Source organism: Perognathus longimembris, chromosome 14 (genome assembly GCF_023159225.1).
Source record: "Perognathus longimembris pacificus isolate PPM17 chromosome 14, ASM2315922v1, whole genome shotgun sequence".
Taxonomy (NCBI): domain Eukaryota; kingdom Metazoa; phylum Chordata; class Mammalia; order Rodentia; family Heteromyidae; genus Perognathus; species Perognathus longimembris.
This window is the reverse complement of record NC_063174.1, coordinates 56097444-56112137: the sequence shown is the minus strand read 5'-3', so window position 1 is coordinate 56112137 and position 14694 is coordinate 56097444.

Sequence of the window (14694 nt, the reverse complement as noted above, 5' to 3'; positions counted from 1 at the left end):
CACTTCTGGTTTTCTGGTGGTTCACTGGAGATAGGAGTGTCTCAGATTTTCTTTCGCCGGGCAGGCTTTGAACCCCCATCCTCGGATCTCAGCCTCCTGAGTAGCTAGGATGACAGGCGTGAGCCACCTGGGCCCAGCCTGACGCCACGCTTAACGAGCGCAGAAGCTTGGTGCCGGTGGCTCTCACCTATAACCCTAGCTACTCAGGAGGCTGAGATCTGAGGATCGCGGTTCTAAGCCAGCCTGGCAAGAAAGTCTGTGAGACTCTTACCTTCCAATGAATCACCAAAACATGGAAGTAGAGCTGTGGCTCAAGGGAGAGAGTGACTGCTTTGAATGAAAACACTGAAAGACAGCACCCGCGTCCTAAGTTCAAGCCCTAGCACCGGCACAAGAAACAAAACAAAAGAAATGAAGGGGAAACAAGAGTGTGGAGGACCGGGCAGAGCGCATGCTGAGTGGTCAGGACCTGGAGAAGCTTGGAGGGTTTGGGGTGCGTGGGGGCCTCCTGTCTGGACCCCCTGCCCAGCTGCGTGGTGTACCCCAAGCGGCCACCAACTCACCATGTGCTGATGCCCGGGGCCTTGGGTGTGAGGTTGGGGACGCAAGGACCGCAGGGCCCCACGGGGTCTGCATCCCAGGCTGCCCTGCTCGGTGCTCTCCTCCGGGACCTGCGGTGGACCCCAGGGCCCATGTCCTGGGGTGGAGAGCTAAGATGGAAGACACAGATGCCGGGGTCCCCAGCCCCATGCAGCCCCATGGGACAGGGAAGGAACGCTGGGTACAGGCGGTCAGGGGTCTCGGGACGCTGCCTGGCACGTTGCTGCGAATCCTGCGAGAGGAGCCCAGGGGCAGAGCTCGACTCCCTCAGGCCCCGCTGGGATTCCGGCCGGCACAGAAGACCCTGGATTGTGCAGTGGAGAGAGTTCCAGACTCTGCGCAAAGCTCCACGGACCACACGCAAGGTTGTAGACTGTGGGATCGGGGGCCTGGGGTCTGCAAGGCAGCTTGGGACAGCCACGGGACGGCAGTTCTGGGGGAGTGGCGCGCAGACTGTGGGCGCTCCGCCCCGTAGCCCGTTTCCATCTGCTTCCCGTCCGATGGTCCCACTGACCGCGTCCACGGCACTGGCTCTGAGAGCACAGGGTCGGCGCCCCAGCCTGGCTACCGTCTGCTCGCCCGCCCTGGCTTCGGGCTTCCCCTTGCTCCTCTCCGTGGGCCCTCTGGCTGGGGTTAGTGGATTACATTTTCTGTTCCCGCCCCCCCCCCACTCCTGATCCTTTCTGGTTTTGAGCCAGGCAAGGTAAATCGATCGCCTCACGAACACCCAGTGGTTGTCCCTGCCCTCTGTCACTCCTGTGGAGGGAACAGGCCTGAGGTGGCAGGAGCCAAGGCCACATGGACAGAGGGCCGGGTGGCCTCTTTCTCCTCCCCAGCCCATGTCCCCTGTGTCCTTTCATGCTAAAGCCTGTCCTGCGTCCTGACCACACACTGTCCCAGGCAAGGCCCCCACCCAGAGCCCAGGCTCGTTCCTACCCTTCCCCTTCCCCTAGCCCCCCCCCCCCCCCCCCGACCCAGACCTTCTGCACCCTGCCTCAGGCCAGGCCAGATTTCCTTTCATAGAATGTTTGTTTGATTTTTAATCCTGCCCTGTAAACACTGGAGGAGCCCGGAGACGTGGGAAGGCACAGTCTGGAGAGAAGCAGAGGGTTTGTTGTGAGGACTGGAGACTTGGGCTGGGGATTGTCTTCCTGGCTCTTGGGGGGAAAGGGAGGGCTGGGCTGAGCAAAGTGGTGATGGTACAGTTGATGAGGGGGTGCTGGGTGCGGACCGGGGTGCATTCTCCCTCCCAGGCCTCCTAGGGGCATCAGGCAAAGGTGGGGACAGAGGTAGGACTTGCCCATGTGTGACCCCTTACCTGCTGGACCCTGTCCACGAGGCATGACCTTGAGCTCCCAGCCAAGCTGTCCCTCAAGTTTCCTTCTTCTGGTTGATATTCGTGTGTCCATATCAACCCCATGCCCGGGCATACATCATACCCACGCATCCCAGGCCCCCAAGCACATGTTCAGTGCTTGTATGCACTCACGTGAGCACACACACAGACAGACACACACACACATGCACACAAATACACCTTCACTAACATACACACGCACAGATGTTTTTTCCTTCCTGGAAGAATGAGGGTGGGCATCTGTGAGAGTTAACTTTATGTGCCAACTTAACCGGGCTAAGGGGTGCTCAGGTAGCGGATCAAACATTATTTCTGGGAGAGTCTCGGAAAGAGACTGGCATTTGGGTCAGTAGATTGACCAAGAAGATCCACCCTCCCACCTTCCACAGGCATGTGGGCACTGCCCAGGACCCCGAGGGCCCCGACAGTGCAAAAGGGCAGAAGAAGGGAGACTTGTCTCTCTCCTTGAGCCAGGAGATCTGCCTCCTCCCGCTCTAACGCTGGGGTACCTGGTCCTCAGGCCTCCACAGTCTAGGACTTACATCGATGCTTCTCCTTTCTGTTCCCAGGACTTAGGTCTTTGGGCTGAATTACAGGAGAGACTCTCCTTGCTCCCCAGATGGCGGGTTGCAAATGGTAGGCCTTCCTGGGCCTTCAGGATTGCCAGAGCCATTTTCCCTCATCAGTCCATCTGTGCTCAGAGCGGGGCTGTCTTGCTGACAGCTGGTGCTCCGCTGCTTGAGCCGGGCTCCAGTTCCCTAATGCGCATCTGCAGTCAGGCTAGCCTCATTCCGTCGCACTTTGCAGGTAGAGTGTTTTCTACAGAGGGGAGGCGCGTGGCAACCTGTGTTGAATCATTCAGTTAGCTGTAAAGGCCAAGGGGTGGTTCTTAAAGGAAATTAGGAGTGTCACGCCAGTAAACACAAGTGACAAGAAAGCGGGACAGCCTCCCTGTGGACTTGGAGATAGTGATTTTGAGAGAAGATGAAACCCACCACAATTCCTTTATCCCAAAGCTAACCTAGATTCGAGCAAGGCTCTAGCTGTCTTCAATTCTGCGAGGGCTGGGAGAGGCGACGCAGTGAAGTCAGCAGAGGTGGGCTCGTGAATTCTAAGAAGAGATGCGGACTCTGGAGCATGGAACTTCAAGAGGAGAAGGAGGTACAGGTGGAAAAGCTGCAGAGGAGAAGCAGGCACAGATGGGAGGAGCTGCACGGGAGAAGCAGGTGCAGACAGAGGAGCTGCAGAGGAGAAGCAGGTGCTAGCGGAGGAGCTGCAGAGGAGAGGCAGGGGCAGGCGGAGGAGCTGCAGAGGAGAAGCAGGGGCAGGCGGAGGAGCTGCAGAGGAGAAGCAGGGGCAGGTGGAGGAGCTGCAGAGGAGAAGCAGGGGCAGGCGGAGGAGCTGCAGAGGAGAAGCAGGGGCAGGCGGAGGAGCTTCAGAGGAGAAGCAGGGGCAGGCGGAGGAGCTGCAGAGGAGAAGCAGGTGCTGATAGAGAAGCTGCTGTTAACAAGCAGCGCACCGGCTCCAGCCTAGATAACAGAGGCCCCCACCTCAGGTGAGGAGGAAACAGCGCCTGTGGGCCTCACAGCCGGGGAGGAGCCCGGGTCTCCAGGGCACCTGGGGACGGGAAGCGGAGCCGGTGCCCACTCACCGCTCGGAACGTCCTGGGCCCTTCGAGAATCACCCCCGCTCGGCTTTGCGGGCGTCCTAGGGACGGAAGAGCAGCCCGGCGGCCGCGCGCCCGCGCTCAGCGTGCTTCCTGAGCTCTTAACTTCAGGGCCAACTGCTCCGAGCAAGGACGGCATCCGAGGGGTGGAGTTTGGGGAAGGGGTGGAGTTTGGGGAAGGGGGGAGGGAGTGGGGTATGAGGGTGGGGATGGAGTTTGGGGAAGGGGGTGGAGTTTGGGGAAGGGGTGGAGTTTGGGGAAGGGGAGGGGGTGGGGTATGGAGGTGGGGGTGGAGTTTGGGGAAGGAGTGGAGTTTGGGAAAGGGGTGGAGTTTGGGGAAGGGGGAGGGGGTGGGGTATGGAGGTGGGGGTGGAGTTTGGGGAAGGAGTGGAGTTTGGGAAAGGGGTGGAGTTTGGGGAAGGGGTGGAGTTAGGATGTGGGTGGAGTTGGGAGGTGGGGGTGGAGTTTGGAGGTGGGGGTGGAGTTTGGGGAAGAAGGGAGGGGGTGGGGTATGGAGGTGGGGGTGGAGTTTGGGGAAGGGGTGGAGTTTGGGGAAGGGGTGGAGTTTGGGGAAGGGGGGAGGGGGTGGGGTATGGAGGTGGGGGTGGAGTTCGGGGAAGGGGGTGGAGTTTGGGGAAGGGGTGGAGTTTGGGGAAGGGGGAGGGGGTGGGGTATGGAGGTGGGGGTGGAGTTCGGGGAAGGAGTGGAGTTTGGGAAAGGGGTGGAGTTTGGGGAAGGGGTGGAGTTGGGAGGTGGAGGTGGAGTTTGGGGAAGGGGCGGGGTTAGGATTTGGGTGGAGCTTGGGAAAGGGGTGGAGTTGGGAGGTGGGTGGAGTTTGGAGAAGGGGCGGGGTTAGGATGTGGGTGGAGTTTGGGGAAGGGGTGGGGCTTGGGAGATGAGCCTGGCAGCGGAGGAAGCCCCTGTGGATGGATATGGCGGGATGCAGGTGGAGAATTACAGGTGAAGGGCTGGGGATATGGCCTAGTGGCAAGAGTGCTTGCCTCGTATACCTAAAGCTCTGGGTTCGATTCCCCAGCACCACATATATAGAAAGCGGCCAGACGTGGCGCTGTGGCTCAAGTGGCAGAGAGCTAGCCTTGAGCAAAAAGAAGCCAGGGACATTGCTCAGGCTCTGAGTTCAAGCCCCAGGACTGGGGAAAAAAAAACCACAAAAATACAACACCGGAGAATTACAGGTGAAGTGAAGACATGGTTCTTCTCAGGAGAAGAACGAGGAGGCACGTGGCCCCTTGAGAAAGGTATCCGTGCCTAGAGGGGAGTCTGTGGACTGACACTGAAGACTTGGGCTGCCCCAGAAGCTGGGGGGACCCCCAGCATGGAACATGCTACCGCAGGGAAGATGGGACACGGCAGCATTGCCTGTGCAGAGGGAAAGGAAATCCGCTCACAGGCCAACTTTATTGTCTTATTTTAGGAAACTGCCCCCCAACCTGGAGCAGCCCCCACCTCCAACCCCACAGCCGTCAGCAGCCAGGCCAGCCCTTCCCGGGTAAAACCATTAGTGCCACTCGCTGAAGGCTCAAGCCAGCATCACCCTTTCCTTGCCTTAAAGTCCTCAGTTTATTTTTCCCTTCGTGCCAGTAGTGGGGCTTGAACTCAGGGCTTTCTACCTTTGCTTGGCTTAAGGCTGTTGCTCTCCCACTTGAGCCAAGCCTTCACTTCTAGCTTTTTGCTGGTTGACTGGAGGTAAGCCTTTCTGATATGTCTGTCTGGGCTGGCTTTGAATTGTGATTGTCAGATCTCAGCTTCCTGAGTGACTACGATTCCAGGCTGAGCCACCAGTGCCTGGATGACCATACGTATTTTTAAATTAAGGTCTGTCATTGTCCCAAAAGAAATGGGTAACTGTAACCCTTCTGTACATCACATCACCTTTATAATAACAATAAAAAAATCCACAAAAATGAATCGCTGTACGCTTGTCAGACGTTATGCATAGCTAATAGACTATAGTGCTAACGGATCGTGTATGCCCTGGGAAATGAGAGCATTCTTGTGACTTGTTTTCCAATAGTGTTCTCTTTCCTACCATGGTCGGGAACCCATCCCACAACCTGCTTGTACCCCGTCTGGGTTTCTGCCCCTCGGAATTCAGGCGGACTCAGCTTGCCTCCCTGCAAGGGTCATTGCCCTTGGGGCAGCTTTTCCTACCCCAGGGCAGCATACTTTTGTCCCCTCCTGGCATTAGGAGTTCCTTAGGAGAACCGGCCTCCACCCCTGTCTCTGAGGGGCTAAGCTAGGGTTGCTCTCCTCCTGGCTCAGGTCCTGAATGGGTGCTGAGAAGCCAGGAGGGTGCTGATGTTACCAGATGCATTTTGCTTACAAACACTTTTAGCTTTCCCTGTCAGGACCCGTTTTCTATACATAACATGGTATGGAGCTCAGTGTTGTTGGCTCATATCTGGATATGTATATGTATATATTTGGGAGTCTGAGATTGAGAGGATCAGGGTTCAAGACCTGGGCTGTTTGTGATGTTTGTGAGGCCTCTACTTAGCTGAATGCTGAGAGGGGTAGCTCACCCCTGTTACCCTAGCTACAATGGGGAGTCTAAAATAGGCAAATCATGATTCCAGCAGGAAGCAAGGCCCTAGCCAAAATAATAATAATAATAACCAGTGCATAAAAAGAAATAGATGGGAGATGTGGCCCAGTGGCAAAAGACAGGCCTAGCAAGTGTGAGGCCCGGAGTTCAAATCCCAGTACTGTCAAGGAATAAAAACAAACAAGTGATAGATGGCAAATCCTACCTCCACCAGGGAGCATTTCCTGCTCCTTGAGGCTGGCTCGGGGGTCTCCCCCTACCCCCCATACTTCTGTGCTCAGTTCTAGGTGCAGATGCTGCCCCGGGGCTGGGGGCATGTGTACGTACCTGTGGCATAACTCCCTGGGGGAAAAGACTGTGTAGTTATTTCCGTCTCCATCCCTCCAGCTGCCCCATTGTCCTTCCCCTGAACCCTCACATGGGGTTAATGGAAACACCTCAACATGGTTGTAGCGCAGTCTACTGCTATCTTCCTACCTGGGGTCCACCTGCAGCCTCTGTGGGCAGGGGCCCTTCTTGGGCCCCAGTGGCTGTGCTAGCTGGGAATCACCACTCAGGACTACAACCTTGTGCCTCCCTGGCGCAAACCCCCATTCCCCAGGGCCTGGGATCCTGTGGGGCCCCCGCCCCCCCATCAGTGAGAAAGGCAGAAGCCTCCAGGACGTCAATGTTGAGTTCCTTGCAAGTTTCCCGGAGCGCCCCCTCCAGGGCGCCCCCTCCAGGCAGGCAGAGCTCAGCCTCCAGGCCTGCAGAGCTGACCGGCTCCTTAGTGTGGGTCCCTCTGGCCTCGTCTCCCCTGTCTCTTTCTTGTTCTTCTGGGGACAATTTAAATAAATGATTGCACCCAAATCCTATACCCAACCCAAGAGTCTGTTCGGAGGAATGCAAATAGAGTTCGGAGGGTAAAACCAGACAGAGTTTAGCAAAGAGTTTAGCGTCTTCCCCGACACGTAAGAAGTCCCCACTAGTGTGGTTCCATCTCAGGCACGGTCGCTGTGTCTTCCCTTCAGGGGACGCCAGATCTTATCCCTCCATCCCTCGGCTTCTCCAGCTCAGAGCCTGGCCAGCAGGCGCTCTGTATAGCCCCATCCCAGATCAGCTGCCCATCAGATGTCTCGAGAATTTGTCTCCACTCCCTCACACCTGCCTGGGCCCCTGCAGCTGCGGCTGCTTTTCTGTCTTTGAACTGGGAGGTGGAGGCTCCAGTGTCCCCTCGGGAGCAAGTCCAGGAGAGCCTGCCCCTCCCTGGGGGCTGGGCAAGCCCGCCAGCAGGCAGGTCCCCGCGGGAAGAGCCAGAGATTCGCAGAAGGCAGTCATTTTCTGGCCCAGATGGCTACACCCCAGGCCCCCCCTCCCCCAGCAAGATCTGGGTCCCTCCTGCTCCTTGCCCATTGATTAAAGCAAGCCTATTCAAAGCAATGCGTTCAGCCAAATCAAAGAGAAGACGAAGAATGCATAAAACCCCAGCAGTTTAAGTTTCATATTGGAATATCAAAGGAATATTGAAATATAGGAATATCAAATACCAATTCGTTATTTTTTTTTAATGTTTCGCATTTACAGACTCAATTTCAATAGGCTAAAGCCCGCTGTTAGAATATAAACTTCATTGATTTTTAAAGGAAACAGATTGGAAACCCGGGGTACAGAAAGATTCCCCTCCCCACCCCACTCCCTTTCGTGCCCCATGGGGAAGGGACAAGAGTGCAGGAGGCCAAGAGAAGTCCCCAGGGATCCTGGAGGACTTCCTACGTCTCCAGTGTCACAGGGGCAGATGGAGATTGCGCCTGCCTTCCCAATGCTCCTTCAGCCCCAAACAAGGCTGACCTTGAATCTCAACGCATTAGAATTTTCTAGAACCCACGGTGTGCATCTACATCCCTAATGTAGGGCTGTCTACAGTCATCTGTCTTTGTCTGCGGGTTTTACATTCATAGACTCAACCAACCGCAGATCGAAAGTATTTAAAACATTTGCATTTGTTCTGAACATGCACAGATTTCTTTCTTGTCAGTATTCCAAGCAAAGTGGTATAGCAAGTATTTACCTAGAATATCATTTGCATTGTATTCAGTATTTTTTTTTTTCGTTTCTTCTGGCTCTCAGGCTTGAACTCGGGGCCCGAGTGTTGTCACTTAGGTTTTTTGCTCAAGGTTAACACTCTACCATTTGAGTCACAGCTCCACTGCTAGCTTTTGGGTTTTTTGGTTTTTTTTTTTTTTTGTGATTGTTGTTTGGTTAGTTTGTTTTTGGTGGTTAATTGGAGATAAAGAGTCTCGGGGACTTTCCTGTTCAGGCTGGCTTTGAACTGTGATCCTCAGATCTTAGCCTGCAGAGTAGCTAGGATGACAGCGTGAGCCCCAGTGCCTGCCTGTGTAGGTATTCTTACTCATAGAGAAACGATTGCAGGTAGACAGAGGATGCGCCTCCATCAGCTTTCAAGAAGAAGGATGTAAATACATCGTTTCACAGAAGATGGACGTGTGGCGGGTGAGTGTGTGGAAGGCCCGGAGCCCTCTCTTCTGGGAAGTGCAAAGCAGAACCCCAGGGTGGCTCAGCGAGGCCTCCTCGAAAAGCCCGGCCCCGCAGGGCTCCTCCGCCTTTGCAGTCAGCTTGGCAACACGTGGTTAAACCCGGAGCCAGCGGTGATCCCAAGAGGAGAGAAACAGGTGCCCTGCCAGGTGCAGGAGACGCACGCCTGTCATCCTAGCTGCTCGGGAGGACTGACATCTGAGGACCGCGGTTCAAAGCCGGCCTGAGCAGGGAAGTCCACGAGACTCTCATCTCCAATAAACTATTTAAAAAAAGCCAGAAGTGCAGCTGTGGCTCAAATGGCAGAGTGCTAGCCTTGACAAAAGTGCCCAAGGACAGTGCCCAGGCCCTGAGTTCAAGCCCCAGGATGGGCACAAAGAATCAAAGCACATGCCCTATTAGAAAACTATACATGGTAGAGCATAATAGGCATTTGCAGTGGCCCCAAAGCGTCCACCAACCCATGCACGGATAAACAGAATGTGCTCCTGCCACACAGAGGAATATTAGTAGGCAGCCAAAAGGGGGCTGACGGGCCGGCACCTGTCTCGATGTAGAATAACCTTGACAGCACTGTGGAGGGTAGAGAAGGAGGGAGTGGGAGGGAGACACACGCAGACTACTCGTGCACACACGCATGGCAGACAGACAGACAAATAGGATTCCAGGTTCTGGTTCTGCGACTTAACTAGCTGTGAGCTTCCACGCTCGCTTGCGTGGCGGGCACTGGTGCGCTGGCGTGCGGCGTACAGAGAGGACATGAAGTCACGGCGCCACCACCGCCGGCCCGAGACCCTTTCTTCTCCAGAAGCAGCGTTAGGTGCCACTGGGGTGCGCTGGGGGCCTGCTGCGGGGCTATCCCAATCTCCTCTCCCATGGAAGTTTCTGGAGACAGGAGGGCTCCCTGGGCCTGCCCCCCCCCGGGCCTGGCACTGAAATGGAGCTTGTCGAGTGATGGGGTGAGCCTTGTGCTGGGAGCTGCCACGGCAGGACAAGCGTCCTGGCAGAGGGAACCCCCAGACCTAAACTCGATTCCTCCCTCCCTCCCCCCGCCCCGCCCCCCAACCTGGTGGGTGTGCCTGGCCCCTGGCTGGGATGCGCACAGGTGTGCGTGTTTCCGGTTCGTCCTGTGTGGATGGAAGCCGCGGGGTGGTGGTGGTGGTGGTGAGCTGGGGGCTCAGGCGCGAGTCTGCTGCGCTGGGAGAGGGAACCGGCGCCCTGCCCCGGGCGGGCAGCTCCTGGGCGGCTCCAGAGGCGGAGATGTCCCCGGGAGGGCTCCGGGCCTCTGTGCCTGTGTCAGCCCTGGCCACGGGCCTGGCCCTGCTCCCCGCCGCGGGGCCCTGATTGCCCACACAGCTGGGATCCAGCGCTTTGCCCGGGATGGGGAAGGGGGCATGATACGGGATGCCGCTGCCCCCCCCGGCTGCCCACGCCGGTTCTGGGTGGGGAGCCCAGCGTGGGCCACTGGCACTGGGGCTGCGGAGAGGAGAGGAGGTGCCAGGCACGAGCCAGCCTGGAGTGGGGGGGGCCTCGGGTCCCTGGACATCCAATCCGTGGGCTGGGTGGGGCTTCCCCGTCCCCCCCCTCCCCGGAAGGCGTGCTCCCCTTGCTTCCCCGCAGAGGCGTGGGAGCCGACCCCACGCGGGCCTGGCCCCAGGATCCCGCAGACCCGGGAAGAATAGCACCGAAGGGCGCTCATGCACGGAAACGAATTACGAATGGCTCCCTCCTCGTCCTCTCGGCCGCTTCCTGTCTCTGGGCTCTGCCCTTTCTTCTCGGGCCTTCTGTGGCGCATGTGTGGGGGACTTGGTCCCCGGCTGGCACCTGTGGGAGGTGGGGTGTGTGTGGGGGAAGGTGTGGAGGCCATGGGGGGCCTCCCAGGGAATAGCTGAACTGGGATTGTTTTTTTTAATTGTGATTATAAAGGTGATGTGCAGGGGTCACCGTCACAAACGTCAGGCGATGAGTGCAGTTCTTTCGGGGCAGTGTCACCCCTTCCCTCGCTCTCCGGGGTTTCCCTCCCACCCCACCCACAAGCTGTATAGCTCATTTTCAGCACAGTGTCCATTTGTTCACACTTGGCTTCTCATTGCCCTCTGCCTCCTGGCCCCTGACGTGAGAGCTTGGGGTCACCAGAGCTTGGGGGTCACCTTACCATTGCCATTGGCGCCCTCCACAGAGGCCCCAGACATAGAGGCCGCTCAGTGTGGGAAGGAAGCTCCAGAAACAAGACTAAGGAGTTCCTTGTCCGCAGTGTTCCTCTCACACGACAGAGAGCTGCGGGGACGCACCTGCTCTGAGACAGGAGGCCCAGGGCCACGTGCAAGAACTTCCTTCCAAATACTTCATAGCAGTTTGCCCCTGGGCAAGAGAGCGGGTTCCGGTGAGTTTTCCAGTCCCGTGGCTCGTGAATGCCACTGGGGGCACTGAGCCCAGGCGCCCCGTTCTGTGGTTGGGGGCTGAGGAAAGGAGGGCTTCCTGTTAGGGGGAGGCCATTAGTGCAGAGTGGGGTTGTGTCTCCAACTCGCCCCCCCCCAGTCAAGAGCACCCCCTACTGGCTGGTGTTGATTTCCTGGTGGGACTAGAACACTGCCGGCTCTGAAGCCACCGGCTTACAGAAGGCCTGGCTTCCGTTCCAGCCTAGGCTCTCCTTGGCTCTCGCAGATCAGGGAAGCTGGCTGCCATGTTGTATAGCTGCTCTGTGCAGAGGCAGAGAATTGAGAGACGGGGGAGAATCCAGCCTGCCCAGGCGGGTTTGCCAGAGATTTCTCTCTCCCCCCTCCCCCCACAATTTGTGTCTCTACGTGGGACAGTGGCTGTGGCCCGCGTAGATTCCTGACCCACAAAAACTGTGACACGGCAAATGTTTATTCTACACTGCTGTTTTATTTTTGAAATTGTAGGCCAGTTTCTGCCGTTCAGAAGCTGAACGGCAGAAATATGAACCAAAATTGTAGTGATATCCACAAATAGATTAATATGTGATTAAATGTAGATGGCTTCCAGCTATCTAGGGCAGAGTCCGCATTACGGAATGTTCTAGGAAGGCTGGGCGTGGTGGTTCCTGCCTTGTAACCCTCGCTACCTGGAAGGCAGAGAACAGGAGGTTTGAGGGGTCCAGAAAGAAATGTATGCAAGATTCCATCTCAACCAATACACATCTAAGCGCAGGGGCCCATATCTGTGACCCCAGGTCTTTGGAAAGAAGAAATAGAAGGCCTGTGGTCTAGGCTAGCCCAGGCATAAGAACAAGACCCTGCCTGAATAATAAGCAAAGAGAGGTAGAGGTGTGCGGCTCACATGGTAGATTGATTGCCTGCCTAGCAAGCCAAGGCCTTAAGTCCAAACCCAAGAAAGAGCATCCAGTAGGAAAACTCACCATATTAATAGCTTGAAGGAGACGACACATCGTGCAGTCAGTCATGCAGCCTCCAGCCCGGGTGCTGCTGGTTACAGGTTTCGGTACCTGTGGCAAATGAGGTCCTAACTGTGAAACAGAAAGATCCAGAAAGAACCAGTTCGTAAGTGTGAAGCGCAATGGAGCCTTGCACTGGGACGGACCGGCGTGCACACGCTCTGTGTGCTGTTGAGTTCTGTCTTCAGCGTCTCGTCTCCAGGGTAGCAAAGCCGGCCCAGTGCTGGGGCGGATTCCACGGTCAGCGCTGCATCCACTGCTACAACCACTTCTCCCGCTTCACAGAGCAGAGCCCCCGAGGAGGCACCTAGCTGCTGCGTTTGTATTTTCTCAGGCTCGTGTGCCTTTTCTTTTGAAATTTTCTCTTTGGCTTCAAAGTTTTCAAAATCACCCCTTTTCAGGACTTGAACAAATATTTGGTTCTATTTTTTTTTCTGCTAAGCCTTGGGGGATATTTTAATAAAATAATTAAAATATGTGCACAGCTTTTTTTTTTAATTGGAAGAAAATACCCTGGCAGATCACATTCAACATTGTAGAAACAGTGAAAGAAGGAAAAAATTGTTCATCAACAATCCTCCACCTCAGACCTATTATTTTTTGTTAGTCCCTTTCATTGCTTTTCCGAAAGCTTGTATCCTTAACTCGCGAACATCAATGACTCCTCCGTCTACCGTTTCAGTTCACATACTAACACAAGCATCTCCCACGTTGCCTCAGTCTTCTTAAGAATACTTTTGCTGGCCGGACAATATTCCACAGAGCGAATGGATATGCTACATCCCTATAACTTTCCTGGTCACTGTCTCCAGAGTAACTAGGATTACAGATGTGAGCCGCAGTGCTTGGCCTGGGGGTTTGCATTTTGTGGGTGACCTTATCATTTCAAAACGTGCCCAGCATGTGGGTACCAGCGGCTCCCACCTGTAATCCTCACTACTCAGGAGGCTGAGATCTGAGCGAGGAGGCGACCTGCCCATGTACGTCTGTGGGGCTCCCTCTCAGTAAAAAGCCTGAAGTGGAGGCCTGGCTCAAGTGGAAGAGCACCAGCCGGCGAGTGAAAAAGAGCTGAGAGGGAGCTGAGTTCAAGACCTCCCCTACCCCCGCCACGCTACCAAGCGCAGCGCTGAGCACACCGGAACCGCAGAGTGCCCTGACTGTGTTCTGTGTCAGTGAAACCAGGCCCAAAGCCCAGGAGTCCCAAGTTAGGTCCGGCTACTGACAGAGTGGTCTCCTGAGGTCTCGGGCGGTTTCCTTAAAGATGGGCGTCCACACCAGATGACCCTCTGACCCCGGTCTTTCCCGGAGCCGGAGCTGGTTGTAAAGGGACCGCAGCGGAGGGCAGCTCAGAGCGTCTGGCTGGAGCATTTAGTTCACCCACAGGGCCGAGGAAAAGCGTCTTCCATCGGTAAATCCACGACGCGTTTTCAATACGGTGTCTGGAGACCGAAGTTCCCCCGAAACAAGATGCCTACTGGCACGCCCCAAAGCCGTGAGCAGAGGAAGCTAACTGACCTCCGGTCTCTCCAGGCGCCCCATGCGGCAGGGCTGGGGGGTGGGGCGGGGACTCCGTAGAACCCCGAACTCCCACAGATCAGGGAGGAGTGCCACTACTAGCTTGTGCTTCTTGCTGTGATCTTGGGGGAAGTGAGCACCGAAAAGTCACTTCTTGCACATGACTATGTGTGTCGTTTATTTATTTTTATCTTTTTTTTGGGGGGGGGGGGCGCTGATCTTGGGGTTTGAACTCAGGACCTAGGTGCTGTCCCTGAACTTTTATGCTCAAGGCTGGTGTGGTACCACTTAAGCCATGGCTCTTCTTCTCTCTCTCTCTCTCTTTGTGTGTGTGTGTGTGTGTGTGTGTGTGTAAATTAGAGATAAGAGTCTCACAGGTTTTCCTGCCAGCTGGCTTCAAACCTCCATCCTCTGATCTCAGCCTCTTGAGTAGCTAGGATCACAGGTGTGGGCCTCTAAATGACCTTTCAGGAAACCCTGCTGCTCCCTCTCCAGCCTGAACCTTGGGAAGGGGAGGTGGTTTTTTTTTTGTTTTCCCCTGTCTCTCCTAGAGAAATTGCCCATCCCCTCTTGCCCCTGCATTTTAATTGCCCTAGAATGGTCTAGCACTGGGGAGTGCAAACTTTCTTCACCCCTAACCTGGGCAGGGTACAGGGGTCCCCATTTCAAATTCTCCCACCCTTCCAACTTTGAAGCTTAATAGCTTTAAAATCTTACAAGTTGTAAAAACAATTAAAGCAATAATCTTAAAAAGAAGCAGAGTGAGGGCCTTCAAAGGGATAGGAGCCGTTCACACTTCGCAGGGAAAGGCAGGGACCTGGAGCCGGCCCGGGCCTGAGGAAACCCAGAGGCGCCCTGCGAATTTCTTGATGCCATTTGGACAGACTGTTTATTTTCATGATTTCATGGAAGAATTTTAATTTAATGAGTGTTTTATACTCTAATGTAAAGCATCGTTCAAGCCCTGTAATTACTGTGTCAAAATCGGCTCCCTTACACACAGCAGCAGCTCAAGCCCGGGCTGTGCTTTGCATAGGAATCAG